Below are 26183 nucleotides of genomic sequence, written 5' to 3'. Positions count from 1 at the left end.
TCAGGAAAGCCCCAGTAGAGACATTAACCGAGAACAATTCACTGTATACCATGTGGGAGATAGCTGATATACTCAAAATATCCAAATCCAGCCTTGAAAATCATTTGCACCAGCTTGGTTGTGTTAATCTCTTTGATGTTTTGGTTCCACATAAATTAAGCAAAAAATATCTTCTTGACTTTATTTTTCCACACACAATTCTCTACAGACATGTAACAAAAATGTTCCATTTTTAAAACAGATTATGCTGGGCAATGAAAAGTATATACTGTACAATAATGTGGAACAGAAGAGATCATGGGGCAAGTGAAATGAACCACCACACCAGCTGCACCAAAGACTGATCTTCATGTGAAAAGATGATTTTGTGTGTGTGTGGTGGAACTGGAAAGCAGTCCTCTACTCTGAACTCCTGGAAAAACCAATTAATTCCAACAAGTACAGCAATAAAAGGCAGCACTCAACGAAACGTGTCTGGAAATAATCAACAGAAAATGCATAATCTTCCATCAGGATAACACAAAACTGCTTTTCCTGATGACCAGGCAGAAACTGTTACAGCTTGGCTGGGAAGTTCTGATTCATCTGGTGTACTCACCAGGCGTGGTGCTTTCGGATTTCCATTTATTTCTGTCTTTACAAAGTTTTCTTAAAGGAAAACAAAATCAATTCCCTGGAAGACTGTAAAAAGTACCTGGAACAGTCCTTTGCTGAAAAAGATAAAAACTTTGGGAAGATGGAGTTATAAAGTTACTTGAAAATGGCAGAAGGTAGTGGAACAAGCAGTGAATATGTTGTTCAATAAAGTTCTTGGTAAAAATGAAAAAAGTGTCTTTTACTGTTTCTTAAAGAGCCAGAGGGACCTTTTGGCCACCACAAATACTGACGTATGTGAAAAATTCTAAGCACTGAATTGCTAATACTGAGAAAAATGATCAAAACATGATAGATAAATCAAAGTAGACTTCTAAAACATAAGACATAAGATGGAAGAGAAGGAAATTAGGAATAAAGAACAGAACAAACAAATGGAAGACAAGAAATAAATTGACAGACTTTGCCTATCAATATTTATCTGAAATATGAAAAGCGTAAACATAAGACAAGGATTGTCCAAGTGGATTAAAAACGTAATCCAAATATGGTATATAGTTTCTACAAGAAGTTCACATTGGACACAACTGCGTAGGTAGGTTGAAGGTAAAATGATAGGAAAAAAAGTATCATGCAATGGATGGAGAGAGAAATAAATTGGGAATGTGTAATTGAGAAAATTACACTACTGTATATAAAATACGTAACTAATAAAGACATACTTTACAGACAGGGAACTCTTCTCAATACTCTGTAATGATCTATATGGGAAAAGAGTCTAAAAAACAGTGTATATGTGTATATGTATAACTGGTACACTTTGCTGTATAGCAGAAACTAAAAATATTTAGAGTGAGCTATAGTCTAGTTTGGAGAAGGCAATGGCACCCCACTCCAGTACTCTTGCCTGGAAAATCCCATGGACAGAGGAGCCTGGTCGGCTGCAGTCCATGGGGTCACTAAGAGTTGGACATGACTGAGCGACTTCACTTATAGTCTAGTCAGGAGTGTACTCTAGTATCCTCTAGGAGGAGGAGAGGGGGATAACAGAGGACGAGACGGTTGGATGGCATCACCGACTCAATGGACATGAGATTGAGCAAGCTCTGGGAGATGGTGATGGACAGGGAAGCCTGGTGTGCTGTTCCATGGAGACACAAAGAGTCGGACACGACTGAACGACTCAACTGAGCTGAAACTTTAGTAAAAATTTTTAAAATTCACAAAACTGTTATAATATATGTGTGTGTGTGTGTGTATATACATTAATTTTATTAATTTTTAATGATACATGTTTATTTTTATAGGTTTATGTTTTCATTGCTTAGTGCTCTGACATGTGCAACTTTTGCCACCCTATGGAGTGTAGGCTCCTTTCTCCATAGGATTCTCCGGGCAAGAATCCTGGACTGGGGTGCCATTTCCTCCTCCAGGGGATCTTCCTGACCCAGAGATTGAACCTGCATATCCATCTCTTCAAATAAGAAATACACATGGCCAGTTGACACATGAAAAGGTGCTCAACATTACTAATTATTAGAGAAATGAAAATCAAAATGAAGGCGCTGCCTCACACTGGTCAGTATGGCCATGATTAAAAAGTCTACAAGTAACAAATGCTGGAGACAGTGTGGAGAAAAGGGCACCCTCCTACCTTGCTGATGGGATTGTAAGTTGTTTCAGCCACTGTGGAAAACTCTGGTGGTTCCTCAGAAACTGTTAATAAAAGTAGAATTACCATATGATCCATCAATCCCACTCTGGGCATGTATCCAGATAAAACTATAATTGAAAAAGAATACATGCACCCCTATTGTGAGTAGTTCATAGAAGCACTATTCACAATAATCATGGAAGTAAGCTAAATGTTCATTGACAGATGAATGGATAAAGAAGATGGGGTACATATATACAGTGGAATACTACTTACCCTTTAAAAAGAGCAAACAGTGCTGCTGTTTGCAGCAAGATGGATGAAACTAGAGATTATCATACTAAGTAAGTCAAAAAGAGAAAGACAAATGCCATATGATATCACTTATATGTGGAACTTAAAATATAATACAAATGAACCTGTCTGAAACAGAAACAGTCATATGTATATATATTATCTTCTTTATATTGGTTATTATGAAATATGCTACAAAAAACATAAGATCGTATATATTTTTATACAAGTCTTTGAGTCTGTTGTGTTCTTTGGAAAAATACACAAGAGTGGAATTATGGAATGATATGGTAGTTCTGTTTCTAACTTTTTGAGGAACCTCAATACAATTTTCCACAGTGGCTGCACCGATGTATATTCTTACCAGTAGTGTCCAAAGGGTCCCCTTTATTCATATCCTCTTCAATGGTGATTGTTTGTAGTCTTTCAGTAATAGCCATTCTGATAGATGTGATGTGATGTCTCACTGTGCCGTTGATTTCCATTTCCCGAATGATTAATGGTGCTGAACATCTTTTCATGTGTCTGCTGGCCATCTGTATGTCCACTTTGAAAATATAATGTCTCCTCGGGTCCCCTGTCCATTTTGTAACTGGTCTGTTTCTCTTTTTGATGGTGAGTCGCATGAGTTATTTGTATATTTTGGATATTAACACCTTAGATATGTCATTTACAAATATCTTACCTCATTCAGCAGCCTGCCTTTTTGTTTTGTTAATAGTTTCTGTTGCTGTCCAAAAACTTTTGTTTGACATAGTCCCTTTTTTTGTTGTTGTTCTTGTTTCCCTTCCCTGATGGGAAGAATAACCAAAAAATATTTAAAGATTGATATCAGAGCATAATGTCTATATTTTATTCTAGGAGTTTTATGGTTTCAGATGTTACATTTATGTCTTTAATCCATTTTGAGTTTATTTTCATATATGCTATGAGAAAATGTTCTAATTTCTTCTTTTATCCAGTTTTCTAAGAACCTTTTGTTGAAAAGACAACTTTTGCCCATTGTTTATCATTTCCTTTATTGTAGATTAATTGCCCATGTAAGTTCATCTCTAAGCTGTTTATTCTGTTCATTGATATCTCTGTTTTTGTGCCAGTTCCATACTGTTTGATGACTGTAGCTTTGTAGTCATGATACCTCCAGCTTTATTATGTTTTCTCAATTGGAGAGAAAAGCTATTTGAGTACTTGTGTTCTCAATAAAATTTTAGAATTTTTTGTTCTATATCTCTGAAAAATGTCACTTGTATTTTGATACGGATTGCATTGAATCTGTAAATTGCCTTGGGGAGTATGGTCATTTTAATTGTTAATTTTTCTAATCCATGAGCACAGTGTATTTTTCCATTTGCTCATGTTTTCAGTTTTTCTTATGTGTGTTACAGTTTTCTGAGGACAGATGTTTTGCTTCCTTTAGTTAGATTTATTTCTGTTTATTCTTTTTGATGCAATTGTAAAAGGAATTATTTTCTTAATTTCTCTCTTTGATAGTTCCATGTTATTATATGGAAACACAACTGATTTCTGTATTGTCCATTTTGTATCCTACAACTTTAGTGAATTCATTTTTGGTCAAATTCACTTTTGGTGTCTTTTTTGTTGTTAAGTTACTCAGTCATTTCCAACTCTTTGCGACCCCGTGGACTGCAGCATGCCAGGCTTCCCTGTCTTTCACCATCTCCCAGATCTTGCTCAAACTCTTGTCTACGGAGTTGGTGATGCCATCCAACCATCTCATCCTCTGTCATTCCCTTCTCCTCCTGCCCTCAATCTTTCCCAGCATCAGGGTCTTTTCAAATGAGTCAGCTCTTCACATCAGGCCAAAGTATTGGAGCTTCAGCTTCAGCATCAGTCCTTCCAATGAATACTCAGGGTTGATTTCCTTTAGGATGGACTGGGTTTGATCTCCTTGCAGTCCAAGGGACTCTCAAGACTCTTTTCCAACACCACAGTTCAAAAGCATCAATTCTTTGGTGATCAGCCTTCTTTATGACTATTGGAAAAACTGTAGCTTTGACTATATTCTATTCAGTTCAGTCACTCCATTGTGTCCAACTCTTTGCAACCCCATGGACTGCAGCACACCCAGGCCTCCCTGTCCATAACCAACTCCTGGAGCTTGCTCAAACTCATGTCCATCAAGTCAGTGATGCCACCCAACCATCTCATCCTCTGTTATCCCCTTCTCCTCCTGCCTTCAATGTTTCCCAGCATCAGGCTCTTTTCCAGTGAGGCAATTCTTCCCATTAGGTGGCCAAATATTGGAGTTTCAGTTGGAGTATCAGTCATTTTATTTCTTTATCTTGTCTGATTGATGTGGCTAGAACTTCACCAGACCTGCATGATCTAGGCATGTCCGTGTGTGCTCTGTGCGTCCTTCTTCTGTGGTGTGCTGACTCGTGTGGAAGTGACAAATCCAACCCTGTTGGGAGGCTGTTAGCCACTCTGGGGTGGTGTTGGGTCCCAGGGCTGCTTAGCTGTGGAGGCCTGAGATAGGCTGGACATACTGCCAGCCCACTAGTGGGTGAGGCTGGGTTCCCATGAAGCTAGTTTCTTGAGTGGAAGGGTGGGGTTCTGGGACTTGGGCCAACCACCTGGTAGGTTGAGTTGGTCCTGGTCATAATAGTCCAAAAGGAGGACTCCAAAATGGCACTTGCCAGCCTCAATGTTCTCATGGTAGAACTAGCTCCCCAGTGTCTGTGTCCCCAGGGGTAGTCACAGGTACTTCCTGCCTCTCTGGGAGGCCAAGATTAGCAAGTAGGTTTGACCCAGGCTTCTTTCAGATTACTGCCTTGGTACTAGGTGTCAGAGCATTTGAAATTTTGTGTGCATCCTTTAAGAATGTTGTCTCTATTTCCTAAATCTCTCCAGCTCTCCCACTTGCAAGCACCACTGGCCTTCAAACAAGTGGTTCTGTGAACTTGTCTTCCTGGTGCAGGATCCCTGGGCTGGGCAGCCCGATGTGGGACTCAGACCCTTGGATTGTAGGGATGAACCTCTGCTGTTGTGATTACCACAACCTCCTGGTTGTGGGTTGTCTTCTAAGGAGTGTGGATCTTGGCTACACAGTGTCTCTGTCCCTCCTGCCTGTTTTGTTGTGGTTCCTTTTTTATATCTTTAGTTGGGCAAAATCTCTTCTTCTTGTCTTTAGGTTGTTCTCATTGGTAGTTACTCTGTAAATAGTTGTAATTTTGATGTGCCCATGGGAGAAGGTGAGCTCCTCTGTCTAGGCTGCTCCCCTATGCAAGTAATAATTATTTAAAAAGCATAAGACTATATCAGATAAAGTAGATGAAAGAACAAAGAAAATTTAAACATTACATAACAATTAAAAGTTCAGTCTATCAAGAAGATACAGCAATCTCAAATGTGCATGCACTAAAAATGTAGAATCAGTTAGTTCAGTCTCTCAGTCATGTTGACTCTTTGCGACCCCATGGACTGCAGCATGCCAGGCTTCCCTATCCATCATGAACTCGTGGAGTTTACTCAGACTCATGTCCTTTGAGTCGGTGATGTCATCCAACCATCTCATCCTCTGTCATCCCCTTCTCCTCCTGCCTTCAATCTCTCCTAGCATCAGTGTCTTTTCCAATGAGTTAGTTCTTTGCATCAGGTGGCCAAAGTACTGGAGTTTCAGCTTCAGCATCAGTCCTTCCCAATGAATATTCAGGATGAGTTTCCTTTAGGATAGACTGGTTAGATCTCCTTGCAGTCCAAGGGACTCTCAAGAGTCTTCTCCAACACCACAGTTCAAAAGCATCAATTCTTTGGCACTCAGCTTCCTTTATAGTGCAACTCTCACATCCATACATGACTACTGGAAAAACCATAGTTTTGACTATAGGGACCTTTGTTGGCAAAGTAGTGTCTCTGCTTTTTAATATGCTGTCTAGGTTGGTCATAGCTTTTCTTCCATGGAGCAAGCGTCTTTTAATTTCATGGCTGCAGTCATCATCTGCAGTGATTTTGGAGCTCCCAAAAATAAAGTCTGTCACTGTTTCCCCATCTGTTTGCTATGAAGTGATGGGACCAGATGCCATGATCTTAGTTTTCTGAATGTTGAATTTTAAGCCAACTTTTTCACTCTCCTCTTTCACTATTATCAAGAGGCTCTTTAGTTCTTCTTCACTTTCTGCCTTAAGGGTGGTGTCATCTGCATATCTGAGGTCATTGATATTTCTCCTAGCAATCTTGATTCCAGCTTGTGCTTCATCCAGCCCAGTGTTTCTCATGATGTACTCTGCATATAAGTTAAATAAGCAAGGTGACAATATACAGCCTTGACATATTCCTTTCCCAATTTGGAATCCATCTGCTGTTCCATATCCAGCTCTAACTATTGCTTCTTGACCTGCATACAGATTTCTCAGGAGGCATGAGAAAAAGATGGAATATGTGAGTCCAAACTAATACAGCTGGAAGGAGAAATAGACAAATCTACAGTCCATGGGGTCGCAAGAGTCAGGCACGACTTAGCATCTAAACTACCACCGCCACAGTTAGGGTTTGTAACCCTGACACCCACGCTCAGTGACTTCTAGGACAACTAGACAGGAAACCATGTAATGTTCCTAAAAATAACAAATTTATAAAATTGGAGAATACATCAGTGTCTGCTGGGGTTATGAATGGGGGGGGGCGGGTAAGGTTGGTATAGCTATAAAGAGTTCTTGAGGGAGTTCTGTATCTGGATTGTGGTGGTTATTATACAAATCTACATGTATAAGATTGCTTGGAAATACACACTCACAAATGCTTGATGTAAAAGTGGTGAAATCTGATTAAAGTATGCATATTTTACCAGGGTCAATTTCCTGTTGTTGATATTGTATTTGAATTATGTAAGATGGTAGCATTTGGCAGAACTGGTTGTAGTGTCTCTGGAACCTCTGTGTATTTTTTCCAGCTTCCTGTGAATCTGTAATTACTTCAAAATAAGTTTAAAACAAATAAATGAAGAATGCTGACACCATTGTATGCCCATGGGTTTGCTGGAATTGCATCTGTACTTGCATTTATCCATTTGTTGTCTTCACGTAAATGTATTCCTCTTTCTTGACCTGATTTGGATTGGGGTTGTAATCACTCTGCCCCTGAAATATGTTCATCTGTGTTGTGGATTGAAAGTATATGCCCTTCTGTTGTGATTGCAGAGTCCACGGGGCATCTGGGACCTGAGGCTGATGCTCTCCCTGCCCATCTGCAGAGAGACACCATGGCAACGGTGCTGCGCATAGTAATTAGGCCTAATTCTTGTCAGGTTTACTCCTAGCATCAGAAGCTAAAAATAGGGCCATTTATTTCCCAGTGCAGGTGTAGCATCTGGGGCGACTCTGACTCTGAAAGGGGAGCCAAGCCCAGTAAGGGAGACCCTCTGGTTGGATACATCTACTGATGGATGTGACTGTGAATGAATATATCCACTTGGATAAAAAAATTTTATATATCCATACAAACAGGAAGTTAACCATTTCTATATGCTTAGCTTCTTTTTGCTATGATGATTGAATTCTCTTGGCAAAACTGTTAGCCTTTGCCTTGCTTCATTTGTACTCCAAGGCCAAACTGGCCTGTTGCTCCAGGTATCTCTTGACTTCCTACTTTTTCATTCCAGTCCCCTAGGATGAAAAGGGCATCTTTTTTGGTGTTAGTCTAGAAGGTTATGTGGGTTATCATAGAACCATTCAACTTCATCTTCTTTGGTGTACATGGTTGGGCATAGATAGATGTGGATTACTGTGATATTGAATGGTTTGCCTTGGAAAAGAACAAGAGCATTCTGTCATTTTTATATTGCACTCAAGTACAACAACTCTTGTTGACTACGAGGGCTACTTCATTAAAGCAGGACAAAGGCTAACAAGAGTTTTGCCAAGAGAACACACTGGTCATAGCAAAGACCCTCTTCCAACAACACAAGAGATGACTCTACACGTGGACATCACCAGATGATGAATACCAAAATCGGATTGATTATATACTTTGCAGTCAAAGATGGAGAAGCTCTGTAAAGTCAGCAAAAACAAGACAGGGAGATGCCTGTGACTCAGGTCATGAACTCTGTATTGCAAATTTAAGACTTAAATTGAAGAATGTAGGGAATACCACTAGGCTATTCGGGTATGACCTAAATCAAATCCCTTATGATTATACAATGAAAGTGACAAATAGATTCAAGGGATTAGGTGTGACAGATAGAATGCCTGAGGAACTATGAACGGAGGTTTGTAACATTATACAGAAGGCAGTGAACAAGATCATCCCCAAGAAAAAGAAATGCAAAAAGGCAAAATGGTTGTCTGAGGAGGCCTTACAAATAGCTGAGAAAAAAAGACAAGCTAAAGGCAAAAGAGAAAAGAATTATATTCCCATCTGAATGAAGAGTTCCAAAGAATAGTAGGGAGCAATAAGAAAGCCTTCTTAAGTGAACAGTGCAGAGAGATGGAGGAAAACAATAGAATGGGAAAGACTAGAGATCTCTTCAGGACAATTAGAGATACCAAGGGAACATTTCATGCAAAGATGGGCTCAATAAAGGACGAAATGATAGGGACCTAATGGAAGCAGAAGATATTAAGAAGAGGTGTCAAGAATACACAGAAGAACTATACAAAAAAGGTCTTAATGACCCAGATAACTATGATGGTGTAGTCACTCTCCTAGAGCCAGACATCCTGGAGTGTGAAGTCAAGTGGGCCTTACGAAGCATTACTAAGAACAAATTTAGTGGAGGTGATGAAATTCCAGCTGAGCTATTTCAAGTCCTGAAAGGTGATGCTGTTACAGTGCTGTACTCAATATGCCAGCAAATTTGGAAAACTCAGCAGTGGCCACAGGACTGGTCAAGATCAGTTTTCATTCCAGTCCCAAGAAAAGGCAATGCCAAAGAATGTTTAAACTACTGAAAAATTGCACTCATTTCACATGCTAGCAAGGTAATACTGAAAATCCTTCAAGCGAGGCTTTAACAGTATGTGAACAACAACTTCCAGGTGTACAAGCTGGATTTAGAAAAGGCAAAGGATCCAGAGATCAAATTGCCAACATCCAATGGACCATCGAAAAAGGAAGGGGATTCCGGAAAAGCATCTACTTCTGCTTCATTGACTATACTAGAGCCTTTGACTGTGTGGATCACAACAAACTGGAAAATTCTTCAAGAGATAGGAATACCAGACCACCTAACCTGCCTCCTGAGAAACCTGTATGCAAGTCACAAAGCAACAGTTAGAACCAGATATGGAACAACAAACTGGTTCAAAATTGGGAGAGGAGTATGTCATTATACAGCAGGCTGTATATTGTCAGCCTGCTCATATAACTTATATGCAGAATACATCAGGGGAAATGCCAGTCTCAGTGAAGCCCAAGCTGGAATCAAGATTGCTGGGAGAAATATTAATAACCTTAGCTATGCAGATGACACCACCCTAATGTCAAAAAGTGAAGAGGAACTAAAGAGCCTCTTGATGAAAGTGAAAGAGAAGAGTGAAAAAGCTGGCCTAAAACTCAGCATTTGAAAAATTAAGATCATAGCATATGATCCCATCACTTCATGGCAAATAGATAGGGAAAGAGTGGAAACAGTGGCAGATTTTATTTTATTGGTTTCCCAAATCACTGTTGATTGTGACTGCAGCCATGAAATTAAAAGACTTGCTCCTTGGAAGAAAACCTATGACAAACCTGGAGAACGTATTGAAATCAGAGACATCACTTTGCCCACAAAGGTTGGTAGAGTCAAAGCTATGGTTTTTTCCAGTAGTCGTGTATGGATGTGGTAGTTTGACCATAAAGAAGGCTGAGTGGGGAAGAACTGATGCTTTTGAATGGTTGTATAGGAGAAGAATCTCGAGAGTCCCTTGGACAGCAAGGAGACAAGCCAGGCAATTCTAAAGGAAATCAGTCCTGGAGTTTCATTGGAAGGACTGATGCTGAAGCTCCAGTTCTCTGGCCACCTGATGGGAAGAGCTGACTCACCAGAAAAGACCCTGATGCTGGTAGAGCTTGGGGGCAGTAGGAGAAGGCTGCAACAGAGAATGAGATGTTTGGATGATATCATCGGCTCAGTGAACATGAGTTTGTGCAAATTCCAGGAGATAGTGAAGGACAAGTAAGCCTGGCGTACAAGTAGTGCCTTGTGTTACAAAGAGTTGGACATGACTGAACAACTGACCACAAACAACAAACTCTTTTTTAGTACTGTCTTTGATAGCAGATAGTCTTTGAAAATTGTAGTATTAGTGCTTTTCTCTAGTAATAGAAATGGGACTTCTCTGGTGGCTCAGTGGCAGACAGTCCACATGCCAATGCAGGAGACACAGGAGATGTGGGCTCATTCCCTGGGTTGGAAAGATTCCCCTAGAAAAGGAAATGGCAGCCCACTCCAGTATTCCTGCCTGGGAAATCCAATGACAGAGGATTCTACTGGGGTCCAGTCCATGGGGTTACAAAGAGTCTTGGGGAGATTTAGTGACAGAGCATGCATATGGTAATAGAAATGTGTATTCCTCTTGTGAAATGTTGATAAAGATTAAAAGATGTAAGTAAATCATCTGGGAGATGTATTTCTACTGAGTGCACTTCTTTTTATGTACATCACAAGTTCTAAAGCTTCTGCTCATAAAAATGGGCCATGTTTTGATAATTATTAAAGATGATTTTGATTAAAATTAAGAAACATTGGAGATGAATGGCTACATACACTGTTGATTTAAAACATCAATGTTGTCATAAAGGAGACATGGTTTGCAGGTATATAATCATCAGTTTGCTAACTTGGCTGAATTAACTTAAAACTCAACACCTACTATGTAACAAAATGTTTTTCATGTACTTTGTGGCAGTCATGTTACACATTAGATGTGAAAAGTATATTAAGACATTAGCATCAAAGTTCAGTTCAGTCACTCAGTCGTGTCTGACTCTATGACCCCATGGACTGCAGCACATCAGACTTCCCTGTCCATCACCAACTCCCAGAGCTTGTTCAAACTCATGTCCATCGAGTTGGTGAGGCCATCCAACCATCTCGTCCTCTGTCGTCCGTCCCCTTTTCTTCCTGCCTTCAGTCTTTCCCAGCATCAGGGTTTTTTCCAATGAGTCAGTTCTTCGCATCAGGTGGACAAAGTACTGGAGTTGCAGCTTCAGCATCAGTCCTTCCAATGAATATTCAGGATTGATTTCCTCTAAGTTTGACTGGTTGGATCTCCTAGAACCAAAGTAGCTAAGTACCTTCCCCGCCAATACTTTGGCAGAACCTGTGGGGTACATTTCAGGGTGTTGCATGCAAGTCCGGGCTCACCCCTTGCATCCCTCTCCATCCTGATGACTGAGCAGTGCCTTTCTTTCCCTTTGATATTTGTCCTGTCATCATGGAGTGACCCTCTTCCATCCCCACCCTCAACTTCTCTGCATCCTGCGTGCATTTTCCTCACATACCTTGGGCGTGTGAGCCTTTCTTCTTTATTGCCTTGCTGACTCTCTAAGAATGTGCACTGTTTCCATCTGCATTGCCCAAGTGACTTACAGTGTGCCCAGCCCAGAATCAGTATTCAGTAAACATTGCTGACTGACCACGAGTAGGATAACCTGTATGGATGTCTAGAGGGCTCTTGTGTACAGGTGCTCAGGATGAAAAAGAAACCCTAATTTGGTTTGGATCTCATGTATCATTTTACTCTATGTCTTACTTACAATGTATCAAGATGATTCAAACAGTTATGTGTGTATGTGTTTTCTCCTGAGCATGTCACTGCTTGAGGATTCATCTAATGATCAAGAACTACAAGTTTCCTTAATTGTGATCATCTTACTCAGTCTACCTGATTTTTACCTGCAATAATTGTCAATAAGGCAGTATTCCTCTAAATGTTTTTAGAGTTCCTGTCTATTCATGTAGAGTGGCAGTGTTACCGAAAGGTATGTGTGGGGGGTCTGGCTGCTCGCAGCTCAAAAGCCAGCAAACAGGCCAGGTTGGTGGAAAGGAAAGTTTGGTTTATTTCAGATGCTGGCAACTGGGGGGGATGGTGACGAAGTCTCTCTAGAAGCCGACTCCCTCCCCACCGACAGGCAGGGAGTGAGAGCATTTATAGAACACAGTTAGGGGGAAGGTTACTTGCAGAAACAGCACAGTCATCTCTACCAGTCATCTTCAAATTGGTCATCAGTGGTCTGACTAGCATCATCTTGGTTGTTTTAAGTACAGTTAATCTTTAGATCTGGGGTGCATTTGTTCCTTTCTTTGCAATCAGTTCTTGGAATTGTGGCAACTCATGTCCTGGTATAGTCTGGTAGTTATGTGTGTAGTTATGTAGTTAACTTCTCCACCGGGGGTTTTAGTATCTATACGATAGCTCACAGTATGTGGCTCAGAATATTATCTATAGCCCTTGAGAAGGAACTAAAGGTCCTTGACTATGCTTATTGACTACATTATTGTTTTAGTCTCCTTAGACTGTTTCCACTTGTTTCAGCCTTTCTCGCTTCTCTGATTAAACTGATTCTTTAATTACAGTTTTCCACAGACAAAAGGCAGGCAGAGGACGTGGTCAGGGGGCCAGGATCATACTCCACTGCTTCTTTTCAGTGGCACTGGCGTTTCATCTTGACATCAGGACAGGTGCACGGTGGGTGTGAAGCTTTGGTTCACTTTGCAAGTTATGAAACTGATGCTCACAGGAGTGGTGACCTCTGTGGCTAGAAAAGGCTGAACTAGATGTAGAACTCAGGTGATCTCAGTACTGGGTGCTTTCCTCCAAATGCAGAATTTGACCGCTGCTTGGAACGTGGCCCAATGTTGAGAATAGTTCTTACTGTCATAGCATTTTGAGTAGTTGCCAGCTGATTTGCATTCTAAATTTGGCAACTATTAACTCTGATATATTTATCCTCTTTATAGAAGTTCAGGAAAGAGAGATGAGAAAATTGACTAGGGATTTCAGAACTCCCTCACCATCTGAGATCAGGTCGCTGTCACTACAATATAGCAAAACTGTTTATTACAAATATTCAGTTGCTATGGATATAATCCCATGTCTTGCAATCAGCTAGATGTTGGGAGGGTCCTAATTCGGCTCATGTATTCATATCCTGAGGGTCAAGTCTCCTGTCAGTTGCCACTCTCTGTAGTGTGTAGTTTAAAGGGATTCCCTCATCTTTCCCCACAAAGCTGACAAAAGACACTTGCTGCCCCTCCTCTCACTCTGCTGAATGCAGGCTGATACCTGTGGCCATGGCACCTTCCTACTGGGGGGTACCGAGTTATGTGTAAAAACGCATGGTGCTTTCTTTGCTAATGAACCATTCTCTTGACAAAGAGGATTTATTCCTCCCTCATTTCCAGCTTCCTTTTTCTACTTTTCTTTATTCAAACTAGGAGGTGACCACCATGGAAGATGTGACACGTGAATTAGCTTTGTTCACATTAGGTTTGAAGATGATCAGCATTTCACTTCCCAATCATCATGATACTGAAATTGTTATTATTTTATTTATTTTTGGCTGTTAAATTTTATTTTAAAAAATTTTTATTTTATTTTAGCACATAGTTGATTAACAGTGTTTTGTTAGATTCAGGCATACAGCAAAGTAATTCAGTTTTACATATACATGGCTCCTTTGTCATATCATTTTCCCATTTAGGTTATTACAGAGTACTGAGCAGAGTTTTCTGTGCTATACAGTAGATCCCTGTTGGTTATTTGTATCACAGCACTTCATTTTTCAAACAGAAAACGAGCCTTAAACAAACCAAAGAAGAGTGTTTCTTTTGAAACATGTAACAGTGAGAACCCTTCAGATCACTCCATCTAGCAGTGCTCCTCCCAGACTCACCTTTCCCCAAATCTCAGGCTTTTAAAAGCATAAGTCCCACTCCGCAAGTCTTAAGAGTGAAGTCTAATGGAAATTTATTTGGCTAAATGGAAAAGTAAAAATATATTTCAGGGGCAGAAATGGAATTGCTGATAGGAACAGTTGAATAAGTTTATTTTATTGTAGTTATTCTCACCAATGACTTGCTGTAAAAGTGGGGATCCTGTGACTTTCTGTATTGTTGAATTCTACTTTTGAGTGTTTCATTTCAATTGGCAACATAGCACTCCTGGGGATGTTTGAGATCAAAACAGCTAATTTCCATTTGACTGCCAATCAATATGGGGAGAAGAAGTCTTAGCATTAGTTCAGAGATGTGTCAGTACCTACAGAGGCAACATGATGACATGTAAGGAATATGGACTTTGGAGTGACAGATGCACATTGGTTTGAGCATTTATTATTGCTATATTGTAAGTAAGTTAAAATGCTTCTTGATACTCAGGTATCTATGAACTAGAAATGATTACCTTCTGTTCCTCATATATTTGCTGTGAAAATTTAATGAGATCACCATAAGTAACTAACAGTATCTGGGACATACCATGTTGTCATTAATAGTCTCTTTTCTGACTGATAGCTCACTGTCTTCATCTGGGGTTTTACTCACAGTTGGATCTATGAGTGGCTAGCTTGTTATCTAACATCCATCTCCAGTTTTTCCAAGACAGGTCTTGATTACTAAACTAAGGCAAGTTATTAAGAGGCTGGATTTCATTGTCAAAATCACTTTGGATTACATTCCACAATTAAATTCAAATTGGAGGATTACACACCATTACCAGTTCTCTCTGAAATCTGAAAAGTGGCCACTCACCATTGGATAATAATACCTCCAAGGGGAGGACTGCTCCGCTAAATAAGGCACTAAGCAAAGCATGCCTGTCCACAAAGTAGCAAACTACAGATGAGGTCCAGCTGCTGGTCATAGGCCCACTCCTGCCCGCAGCAAACTCAGCACTGCTGGTGTGGGTTCAGATGAAGTCATTGCTTCCCAAAGATCACAGTGGAAAAGCTTAAGAATATACTAAAGGCTGTGTACGTATGTGTGTGTACTCAGTTGCATCTGACTCTTTGCAACCCCACGGACTGTAGCCCGCCAGACTCTTCTGTCTATAGAATTATCCTGGCAAGAATTCTGGAGTGGGTTGTTATTTCCTCCTCCAGGGGATCTTCCTGACCCAGGGGTCAAACCCATGTCACTTATGTCTCCTGCACTGGCAGCAGGTTCTTTACCACCAACACCACCTGGCAAGCCCCACTAAAGGGTATATAAATCCCCCAAATAGTGGGTGGTATTTTCCTTCTATCTAAATACAAAAGGGAGGGTGTTGCTTCCTGCTCTGAGACCAGAGCTCTTGAGTACCAGTGTTTGTTATTATCAGTGTTTGTCCTAACACATCCAGTGCTGGAACCCAGGTCACAAGGATCTCAAAGCCTAGGTGATTCTTCTGAAAATCCTGTGTTTTCAGTCGGTAAAGAATCTGCCTGCAGTGCAGTAGACCTAGGTTTGATCCATGGGTCAGGAAGATCTTTTGGAGAAGGAAATGGCAACCCACCCCAATATTCTTGCCTGGAGAATCCTATGCATACAGGAACCTGGTGGTCTAAACCCTGGTAGTCCATGGGTCACAAGAGTTGGGCACGACTTAGTGACTAATCCAACAACCATGCTTAAGGTACTTAAAGGAAACACGACAAGTTTGCAGCAAACATAATCATGCCTCTGAGATTTTCTAAGGGATCTGCTTTTATGAGTCATTTAATTATTTTAGACAATATTTGCTGCTTAAATTTAGGAAGAATGAACTGAGGTTTCTTCTTATACTAAAGCCATGGCATGATTTATACTTTTGGAGTTCAAAGTGACAGGAGAGGTAGAAAGCTAGCTCTCTTATTTTTAGACGAGGAAGCTACGGCCCCAGTGGGTGAGTCACTTAGTGATGGCAGAGTGGACGCTAAGCTCAGGCTGTCCCCTGAACCACACTGCTGCAGAGGAGGCAGACTTCAACAGGCTTCTTGTATTTGATGTCTGCAGAAACATGCATGTCAAAAAGATGAAAGGAAGACACCACAAATGGAAGACTGACTTGCCAAGATATGTCAGTTAGAGGTTTAATAACTGTAATAGACAAAGAGTGTCATGATAAAAATAATCCCAAATCTGAAGAGAAATCTTGGCAAAGGACACATTTTGTCTACTAGCAGGAGAAGAAATACAGGTGATGTAACTTACATACAATTGATAAAATCAAAAGTTGCAAATGAAAACAGTATTGAGCTTTATTTGGCTTCTGTATACTAAACCAACTGTAGATGCAGGTGCCTGTGGTGAGGCCAGGCTTCCCAGCATGGGTGTGACAGGTACGTGGGCACCCATGCCTGGTGGGCTTCTCCATGTGAGCATAACTGGACGGTGGACATTCACTTCCAGTGTGTACCTAGTGAAACAGTCAATAGATTGGAAACTTACCTTTGTGTCTATGAAGGTATTCATCACCATATCATTTATAACACTCCAGAATAGGGGAGCAGGTTCAATAAATTATGATACATCCATATAATAGTTTCTGAATGTAATAGTCTTCAAAGAATGTTGAAAGTTGAAATGTTACTGAATATCAGTTTGTATTTCAAAGCACAATGAGGCCAAACAAGCCGAAACGTCAGAGTCTGGGGCAGGGCCAATCAAGGAGATGGGTGGCTTGTGCTTAAAACACCTCACACTCCCTGAAGGGTTTCAGAAAGCATTTTTGAAAGTGAAATGAAGGCGGGGCATCACAGGATACGTGATCAACTCCTGCACAATTCTGATTGATTAATGTTTGAGACAACAAGGCAGTGTCACAGAGGTTAACATTATCAGTCCTTAGGCACCAGGAGGTCTGGGGGTTCATGATCATCAAGTAGTTAGTTTTCTTCCATTTGGTTGTGGTTTTAGCATTTGTAAAACAACTGAGGAACTGCACGTCATATACTATTATGTGGGTAGTTCAGAGAGGAGCTACGGCAGAGGATATGGGGGAGGTATGTCTCAGAAAGGTCCGTAGTGTGTTCTGCTTGGCAGAAAGATGTTCAGAATGCAGTTCAATACAAAATGACACACATAACACAAAATTCAATACAAACATGATCCCAGTTATATTAAATTAATCACATGTGCACGGCATAATCATATAAGACAGTACACCCAAGTGTGGTGATGGGGCGGGGTGGGGGGGTTTGTCTTCTTTATTTTTTCTACTGTTCTACAGCAAATAGAGATTATTTTTATAACTAGAAAGAGGAATATACTTATTTTTAAAGTAATTTACAAAGTTAAATTAAAATTGAACCCATTTTAGTACTATCTTCAAACTAGACTTCAGCAGTACATGAACTGAGAACTTTCAGATCTACAAGCTGGGTTTAGAAAAGGCAGAGGAACCAGAGATTAAATTACCAACATTCACTGGATCATGGAGAAAGCAAGGGAATTCCAGAAAAACATCTGCTTCTTTGACTACACTAAAGCCTATGATTGTGTGGATCCTAACTATGGAAAATTCTTAAAGAGATGGGAATACCAGACCACTTTTCCTGTTTCCTGAAACACCTGTGTGTTTGTCCAGAATCAATAGTTAGTACAGGACATGGAACAACTGACTGGTTGAAAATTGGGAAGGGAGTATGTCAAGACTGTATAGTGTCACCATGCTTATTTAACTCATATGCAGAGTACATCTTGTGAAATGCTGGGCTGGATGAATCCCAGGCTAGAATCAAGATTGACAGGAGAAATATCAACAATCTCAGACATGTGGATAATACCACTCTAATGGCAGAAAGTGAAGAGGAACTAAAGAGCCTCTTGATGAGGGTGAAAGAGTGAAAAAGCTGGCTTGAAACTCAACATTAAAAAAATAAGATCATGACATTTGCTCCCATCACTTTGTGGCAAATAGAAGGGGGAAAAGGGGAAGCAGTGACAGATTTTCTTGGGCTCCACAATCACTGTGGATGGTGACTGCAGCCATGAAATTAAAAGACACTTGCTCCTTGGAAGGACAGCTATCTCACCAGTTTCCTATGTCCATGGGATTTCCCAGGCAAGAATACTGGAGTGAGTTTCCATTCCCTTCTCAAAGGGATCTTCCCGACTCAGGGATCAAACCACAGTCTCCTGCATAGCAGGCAGATTCTTTAATACCATCTAAGCCATCAGGGAAGCCCCTGTAATAAGCCTAGACAGCATATTAAAAAGCAGAGACATCACTTTGCCAGCAAAGGTCCGTACTGTCAAAGCTGTACTTTTTCCACTTGTCATGTATGGATGTGAGAGTTGAATCATAAAGAAAGCTGAGCGCTGGGGAACTGATACTTTTAAATTGTGTTGGAGAGGACTCTTGAGAGTCCCTTGGACAGCAAGATCAAAGCAGCCAATCCTAAAGGAAATAAACCCTAAATATTCATTGGAAGGACTGATGCTGAATCTGAAGCTCCAGTACTTAGGCCACCTGATGTGAAGAGCCAACTCCCTGGAAAAGACCATGATCCTGGGAAAGACTGAAGACAGAAGGAGAAGGGGCAGCAGAGGATGAAATGGTTGGATGGCATCACTGACTGAATGAACATGAATTTGAGCAAAGTCCAGGGGATCGTGGAGGACAGAAGAGTCTGGCGAGCTGCAGTCCGTGGGGTCTCGAAGAGTTGGATATGACTTAGCGACTGAACAACATCAACAGTGAACTGATTAGCCATAAAATTTAAAATGTTGGGGATATCAAGCCCTGTATGTTCATGGCACATCTGCAGATCACATTAAATGACTCCCTCATACCTCTTAATTCGGAGGTGTTATTTGCATCTGGGATCTATTGCTTGAACATTCAAGCAGTTTATTAGTTCTAATAAATGTTATAGTCATGATCTGCTTGAATATTTTTCCAAGCTGCTTACCAAATTTTCCATAATCCTTGAAAAGGGGAACTTACCTGATTATTCAGATACCACAATTTATTCCTTCTCAATTTCTACTTACTTCTTGTATATAAAATATAGACTGATGATAACATTAATTCAGTGTACCAAGAACCTTTCATATGGGGTTTTATGTCGTCCTGATGTGGTCCTGTTTTTAAAGTTGAGGAAAGGCAGGAACAAGAGGTTTATACTTTGGGCTGTGTCTCCCTCCCTCTCGTGCTTCATGTCATTCATTTCCGAGTTTCTGTATCCCAGACCCAGAATAAATCAATATAAAATAATATTTTAATTGTCACTGTGCAGTGATTTGATTTGGCCTTCATTTAGGATCCAACCCAGTGGTCTAGGAAATTGTGAAGCTAAGTGCCTTGGATTTTCAACTATCGATTGGAGATGAGATTTCATCTAGGCTAATGTTCACCTTTCCGTTGACGATTGCCAAAAAATGTTTGTGGCTTCCATTTATAGTTTCATTAATACACTTATATTTAATGTATTTATGTTAGATATAAATTTATGTTTTTGCAGGATTATGGGTGATACCATAAGTGAAAATTCTGGTTACTTTTTCTTTTTTTTATATGGATCATTTTCTTTGTCTCTGGGAAAGTACCAGTCGAGAGAGTAGTAACACCGTAAGAATTATTTCCATTTATAATCTACTTTCCATTGTTTCCCTTAGCAGCTCAAATGGGCTGTAATTACCAACATTTCTTTAGTTGGAAACCACCAATAGAGGGGGTTTTTAAATAATCTTTTTGCATAGTTCTGAATATATTTAAATCATTTCACAAGTCAGTACACCCTCTGATTTTTATCAACAATAGTAGAATACAGAGGGCTAATACTCAACCTGATGTTAAAGCAACTATTTTCATTTATTGCTGAAGACAGAGGGATCTTCTGACAGGTCATTTCTTCCCTTACATTATCATACAAAAGCAGTATACAGATGTCAGTAAAATTAGATGAAGTGCAAAGCCCTATTTGCTGTTTAGGTTTTTAATTAAATGCACTGATTATAGAAAACTTGCCGGGGTCCTGCCCCGGCTGATCCAGGGTATTCGAAGCGGGGACGGCGTCAGCGACCTATTTATTTAAATATTTTATCAAAGATATAAAGAGTAATAGGATGAGGATAGCTCAGTAGGAAAATTCAGTGGAGAAAAGAGGCTGAGTAGCTTGGTTTATGCGGGAGACCAATAAAACTTCAAGACAAGAAGTTTGCACCACTTACATAGGCCGCAGGCATCCTTCCGTTCTCCCGAAGGAGAGGAGACACTGAGGCTTCCCCAGTCGGATCTTAGAAGCCCAGGCATAATTAGTAAGCATGGTGGGTTCCGTGCTCAAGATGGAGACTCAACCAGAGTGAGAGAGAGAGCGACATGGGGAGACCAGTATTTCGAGAAACTGATCCCAATTCTTTATTTTCCAGAGTCTGTTTTTATACACTGAGATGTTATACAAAAGTCACGTGGGGACAGCAGTCCTGACTTTTATTAAAGTCAGGTGCTTCACACAAATGTATACAGAGGTCTTAGGGGTGTTACATCATCTTCTGGCCAGGGGGGCCTGCTGACAATTTACGACCCTCTCCTTGTGACAGTGGTCAGTCAATCAGGACACTTATTTCTCCAGGGCTGATTATTCTCAAAACAGACGCCACCCAAATAAAGTTACATTCCTACAGGGTGAGGGTGTAGTGGGTTTTAGTTAAGGAAAGAATTTACTTAGCCTAAGGTCTAACATGATTAATATCAAAGGTTAATACTTATTTCTTCTATATATTCATTAATGTGTGTAAGGGCAGGGGATATGGAGACTTAGCAACAAACATTGGCTCAACAAATGAAAAACCCTTCACCAACACAATTTCTAATTAGCCCACTATACTTATAGTTTTCTAACTTCTCTAAAGAACCTGTTTTTAGAGGGTTTAAAGCATCTCGTGCCTCTCACGGTTGGGAGGCTGTGAGCAATCACATGTGGCCCGATGAGCCTGTCAGGCAGGCTAGAGAACCTTCAGAGGAGTTTGTAGGTTAAAACAGTCTTGTCACACCCAAGAGTTTTTATTGACTGGAGCTCTAGGTTAACTCCTTCTCCAAAAGAGGTGGTGGGGGACAGCCCCCCGTAAAGTCAGAGGTGTAGGTAAGAGCACAAAGTAGTAAAGTAGGCATGCTCTGGTTATGGGGGTAGACGCTCGAGGATTTCCAGGGGGACTCCTGAGGCTCGATCCCGCCTTTGCGTAGGTCGAGCCTCCTTCCTCATGACCTTTGCCATGGGCGGAGTACCTCACTCTGGCCCCCAACAAAAACTAACATTCACTTTGTTGTCAGAACTGCTCCAGGTCTTTGCTCAAAACCTGCCAACTCCTATCTTTAGCAGAGGTTAATAAATCTTTGAATGGAACAAATCATTAAGTTAAAAGGTTTAGAGATAAGAAGGGATGCTACAACCCCCCAACACCCCCCTAGAAAACCCCAAAACCAGATGGAACAAGCTTGGACCAAGATAGCCATGAATCTGGCCTCCAACAGACCCTGAGTCTCGTTATACACTGATCTTTACTCCCCTGGCATGTTAAATGACACACCTCCTGGTGTCCATGGCAGGGCAGTAAGGACCACAGAAAGATCGAAAGGGAGTGACCCCCCATTTCCTCAAGCCCTGAATCTTCCCTGGTAGATCAATGTTTATGCCTCCCCATCTCAGCCTCACTCCCCCTGCCTTTGTCTTCAGTTTTTAAAATCAAATCCTGATCTGTGAACTTAGTTCCCATTTCTCCATGCTTTGGCCAGTTCCTGAAGCTTGTGTTATATCCATCTTAGCTTTGGTTTCCTTATTTAGCTGCTCAGACTCCAAAGGAGAAAGAATATTCCCCTGTTGACATAACTCCCATGGATTGGGGGGAGCAGTTACCGCCAGGTTCTAGTTTTCAGGTTGGAATCCATGTCTTATTTATTATTACATTTTTGTGGCTGCAGCTTCCTCATCAATTGTCCTAAAAATTGACAGTGCCTCCTCACAGAACTGATTTGTGTGTACATGGAGTTGATGTCCAGAGAAGGCAATGGCACCCCACTCAAGTACTCTTGCCTGGAAAATCCCATGGACGGAGGAGCCTGGTGGGCTGCAGTCCATGGGGTCACTAAGAGTTAGACACGACTGAGCGACTTCACTTTCACTTTTCACTTTTATGCATTGGAGAAGGAAATGGCAACCCACTCCAGTGTTCTTGCCTGGAGTCCCAGGGGTGGGGGAGCCTGGTGGGCTGCCATCTATGGGGCCGCACAGAGTCGGACACAACTGAAGCTACTTAGCAGCAGCATCAGCAGCAGGAGTTGATGTCTGTGGTGCTAAGAAAGCTACTGGATCCTTTCCTTCTGCAGATTAATTTTGTGACCTGGCTCTCCTTTGAAATTCACTCCTTTGTGATGAGATGTGCTGCAGTCATTTAAAATGCAAATTATCATAGCTGGGTAACAGAAAAATGCACTTACAAGGGTCCAGGTAGATTTGGGAAGATTCTCAAGGGCTGGGAGTTGGTGGGGGGCGGGGTGTGGAAATGACTAAGGCCTAGGAAAGAAACAGGCAGTGCCTGAGAAACAGCCTCTCAGGGGATGATCCACTGGTGAACTGTGCTGCCTGGGGGTGACTGCAACAGGCTGGGCAAGGCCAGGCCGGGGCCCCCATCCTGCAGGTGGGCTCGCTCGAAACCAAGCCCCCATCAGCAGCACTAGGAACAGGGCAGCTAGGGAGCACCTGCCTGAAATAGAGCAAGGGAACGGATGCTCCTGGGATGAAACAGTGAGGCAAAAAACAGGCAAATACAATGGCTCTAGAGAAAACCATGTGTAAAGAACAAGTGACAGTTTTCACACTTGGATATGATTTATCAGATATATATTTGGCTTGTTGCAAGCCCTCTGGCTCTCCCCTGGGTTTTGAAGCTCCTTTGCTGGATATCAAGTTGTAAGCAGATTTGCCAGGCTTTGCTGACAGAGCATGCTCACTGTGATCGCCCGAGACAGGCTTCTCTGAAGGCAAGGTGGAAGGACCCAGGGCTGGAGCCAGAATATGGATCTACCTGGCAGGTGTTACTGAGGCCTCAGTTTCCCCAAAATAAGTACACTGAGCAGAGACTAAGACTAATTACAGTTCTGATGCTCTTATAGAGGAATGATTTAATCATCTGCAATATTCTGATTTTTGTTGCATGAAGAGTTATTTGGAAAATACCAGTGCTGACTTTGTAGAACAAGGCAAAATGGGTCTCCTGCTCTTTCTTTCTTTCTTTTTAGCCTCTGCAAAGTCCTTTCAGGATTTTGATGTAGTAGGAGTCAGTACTTGTGAAATATCAGTCAACATGGTTTACAGCAATTTTGCTAAGTTATACTTGTTTGAGGGATGTTAGTTTTCAAGTGGAATGATCATTATTTGTTTTTAACCTGCATGTTCTAATTGGGCATACTGAATATGGTTCCTCTTTAAGAACTCTGACTCCCAAAGGATTTTAAATGACTCAGTAATCTTCCTATAAATTGCTGAAGCAAAGGATCTTTTTGTTCTGAATGTCTTCATCCTTGATAAATATAAAGTGCTTCACTATTAAATAGTTGTTCTGTTGGATAAAACTTTGAGGAGATATAGTATTGCCTCCCACTTTTGAAGTAAATCAAATTATTCTTTGGGGATAATAGAGCAAGGGATGAAACAATTCCTTTGTTATAAAAACACAGTATAAAATATTGTTTTTATGACAATACCTCTATATTTTCTTGGTAGGTGAATTTTAAAAGTGGGTTTTCAAAGGTGAATTTGTTCCCCTCAGCATGGAGTTTTCCCTAATATCCCAGGCTTTGGTAAGGAAAATGATATGACTAAATAACAGTTAAACACGAATCTTAGGTGTTTGAGAATTGGGGGTTGCTAGAGGGAGACTGCAGTACCTAGTATAAGGGAGAAAAAATTCTTTTTCCTCTGTCCAACTTAGAGTCATTGTCTGGGGCTCTGCAAATTAGCCTGGCAAAAGACAGATTAGCAAAAGGAGAACAAGCAATGGTGCTTTAAATCTCAGCGATGAGTAACTCAAAAGGGTGGTTGGAATTGGGGCTATCGTATCTTAACAAAAGAACAATTTGTAGAGAAATTTTTTGCATTTGATTAGATTTTATTTCTCAGAAAGGCAGCATTCATTCTGATTTGTCTAACAGCTTACATAATCCTGGTGTTTTAAGAACTGTTAATCAAGAAGTTTCATCTTCATCTACAAAAGTTAGGCTGTGTTGTTGAATACAGTCAAGACTGTAAGCATACACATTAAGCCCATCAGATGAGATAAGGGAAAGGGGTTCTAGGATGGCAAGTTGTAGGCAGACTTGAGGGGAAACTCATGGCAGATAAGGGCTAGCTAGATGGTTTCTTGGCACCATCTCACCTCCGTGATAAGACTGACTCTGGTTCTGAGAGTAGGGGGAGGTGGACACCTTCGCAAAGGAGCTGTGTGTTCTTTCTGTTGTCAGGTGAGTAGGAACTCCTCCTCTGGCCCAGTGTGAGTCAGCATAGGGGCAGGACTACCCTGGGCCCAGGAAGGGCGGTGAGGCAGGTCAGGGGACGCAGGCGCGGGTGGATGTGCCCTGGGCCTAAGACTGGAGTTTCGACCTCCAGTCTTCGTGTCCCTTACTGCCTTGGTTTCCTCCAGGAAGGAGGCAGTTCCTGAATACTAGGACAGTCTGCAGATGGAGAGAGCCTTCCCCATGTCCAGAGTTGTGGGAGAACATCCGTGGACAGAAGTGTACGAGTCCCATTATGCCGACAGCTCCTGGAGCCCTGAGAGCACAGCTTTCCGTGGGGTTTATGCCCCTGGGAATTCCGTCCACTTCTGCTTTTTCTTCAGTTTCTGCTAAGCTATTTTCCTTCATCACCTGGAAATCCTCCTCCTTACCTTCACCTTCAAATCCAGACCTGTGAGCCACTTCTCTTTGCCCTCCCTGCCCTCCAGCCTCCTGCCAGCCCTTTCCTCTGGTCTCGGGGCTGGCCAGCTCACTCAGAGTAAGCGCCCCCAGCTTTGCTGTGGCTTCTCAAGCTCACACGATTGGCCTCACCTCCTGAGTCTGCACCCTCCTGCCCTCTCTGCAGATTCACTGACTCCTGTCTTCTTAGCCGGTCCAGTGCACGCAGCTCTGTGCCTGCCGGGGCCCCTCACCTGGCCTCAGCATTCTGCCTGGACCTTCCCCCCAGTCCCTCCTGAGGGCCTGTCATTTCATTGCTGATCTTTCCTTCATTGTCTGCTTTTCAGACGGCTTCTCTGTCCACTCCATCACAGTGGCATTCTTGTGCACCATTGCTCTCTGTTCCTTCAGTCCACTTGGTTTCCCTTGAAGCCCTTGCCGTGGCTCATAGTTTTTAATTTGTCTCCGGTTGTCCCTGTGCCCCCAGTGAGCTCTGCTTGGCCTGTGTGTGCCACTCTGGGAGCAGCAGCTGATCAACGGGAAGTGTGTCTTCTGCGTTACGTGTCATCACTTTTCTTTAAAGGTTGCGTTTGTACCTTCTTAACTCATTTCTGTCTGGCTCTCCTGGATGTAAGTAACCACTTTTTCCCATTTTATTGCCCCTTCTCTGACACTCAGGCTGACCAAATGTCCTGCAGACATTCATGGGTTCAGTGTCCTTGGTTGCCTTGTAGTTTACACTGTCCAGCTGGACCATGTCCCCTTCTTTGTTTCCACTACCACCGAGCTCCAGGGCAACTTTTTTGGATTTCCCCACTGATGCAGGGCCAATCCTTTGTTGTCGAATTGCC

General features: G+C 41.6%; 1 protein-coding gene across 3 annotated transcripts in view; it reads left to right on the top strand.

Moving 5' to 3' along the window:
* The window catches only part of GABRB3 (gamma-aminobutyric acid type A receptor subunit beta3), a 285371-nt gene that overhangs the window by 115123 nt on the left and 144065 nt on the right, over positions 1-26183 (top strand). The window lies entirely within an intron of this gene.

Source organism: Bos indicus, chromosome 21 (genome assembly GCF_029378745.1).
Source record: "Bos indicus isolate NIAB-ARS_2022 breed Sahiwal x Tharparkar chromosome 21, NIAB-ARS_B.indTharparkar_mat_pri_1.0, whole genome shotgun sequence".
In the NCBI taxonomy this organism is placed as follows: Eukaryota; Metazoa; Chordata; class Mammalia; order Artiodactyla; family Bovidae; genus Bos; species Bos indicus.
This window is presented reverse-complemented; position numbering and strand designations above follow the sequence as displayed.